This window comes from Cebus imitator, unplaced genomic scaffold (assembly GCF_001604975.1).
Source record: "Cebus imitator isolate Cc_AM_T3 unplaced genomic scaffold, Cebus_imitator-1.0 Scaffold62, whole genome shotgun sequence".
Taxonomy (NCBI): Eukaryota; Metazoa; Chordata; class Mammalia; order Primates; family Cebidae; genus Cebus; species Cebus imitator.
The window spans coordinates 6,074,953-6,076,533 of NW_016107377.1; the positions used below are offsets into that span (position 1 = coordinate 6,074,953).

At 43.2% G+C, this 1,581-nt stretch overlaps 1 non-coding gene across 1 annotated transcript; it reads right to left on the reverse strand.

Annotated features, from left to right (window-relative positions):
* Positions 1-1,062: 1,062 nt before the first annotated feature.
* LOC119471465 lies at positions 1,063-1,203 on the reverse strand. Its single transcript, XR_005200539.1, has one exon. It is a non-coding gene; the product is annotated as a U4 spliceosomal RNA (small nuclear RNA).
* Between the last annotated feature and the right edge of the window lie 378 nt (positions 1,204-1,581).

The window sequence follows — 1,581 nt, forward strand, 5'->3', positions numbered from 1 at the left end:
TGCCATCTCTCATAATTATGTAGCAGATTCCTTAAAATAAATCTCGATCTTTTTTTTTTTTTTTTTTGAGACAGAGTCTCACTCTGTCACGCAGACTGGAGTGCAGTGGCATGATCTTGGCTCACCGCAACCTCTGCCTCCCAGGCTAAAGTGATTCTTGTGCCTCAGCCTCCTGAGTAGCGGCGACTACAGACGTGTGTTACCATACCCAGCTAATTTTTTGTATTTTTAATACAGACGGTTTCACCATGTTGGCCAGGCTGGTCTCCAACTCCTGACCTCAAGTGATCTGCCTGCCTGGGCTTCCCAAAGTGCTGGGATTACAGGTGTGAGCCACTGTGCCCAGCCTATTTCTTATTGGTTCAGTTTCTCTTGAGAACCCTGGCTAATATAGGAACCATGACCGTTCACTGTGGAAAGATTGTTGCCAGTACAACTTGATATCCACATGCATTAGAATAAAGTTGGACCCATACTTCACGTCATACAAACTTCAAAATGGATCATGGACTAAATGGAAGAGCTAAACTATAAAATTCTTACAAGAAAATATAGGACTAAATCTTCATTGCTTTGGGGTAGGCAATCATTTTTTGCTATGACATCAAGATCACAAAAGGCAAAAAAGGAACATAGATACGTTCGACTTCACAAAATTAAAACCTTTGTGCTTTTAAAGACACCATCAAGAAAGTGACAAGACAACCCATAGAATGGGAGAAAATATATACAAATCATATATATTTTTTCAGATGAAGTCTCACTCTGTCGCCCAGGCTAGAATGCAGTGGCGTGATCTCAGCTCACTGCAGCCTCTGTCTCCCAGGTTCAAGCAATTCTCCTGCCTCAGCCCCCAATTAGCTGGGATTACAGATGTGCGCCACCATGCCCAGCTAATTTTTGTATTTTTAGTAGAGACAGGATTTTGCCATGTTGGCCAGGCTATGAACTTCTGACCTCAAGTGGTCTACTTGCCTTGGCTTCCCAAAGTGCTGGGATTACAGGCATGAGTCACTGCACCTGGCCACAAATCATATATCTTTTTTTTTTTTTTTAATTCAGTCTCCATAGAGACTGTCAAAAATTGCCAGTGCCAATCATATTTCAAGTCGTCATAGCGAGATATTGGGGAAAGTTTTCAATGAGCAATAATCACACCTTGGATAAACCTCATTGGCTACGATACTGCCACTGTACAAAGCTCACAAATCATGTATCTTATTAAGGGAATTACATTGAGAATATATAAAAAACCCTAAACCCAATAACAAAAGACAACCCAATTAAAAAATGGGTAAAACATTTGAATAGACATTTCTCCAAAGAAAATATACAAATGAGCCGGGCGCGGTGGCTCAAGCCTGTAATCCCAGCACTTTGGGAGGCCGAGGCGGGTAGATCATGAGGTCAAGAGATCGAGACCATCCTGGTCAACATGGTGAAGCCCCGTCTCTACCAAAAATACAAAAAATCAGCTGGGCATGGTGGCGCGTACCTGTAATCCCAGCTACTCAGGAGGCTGAGGCAGGAGAATTGCCTGAACCCAGGAGGCGGAGGTTGCGGTGAGCCGAGATCGCGCCA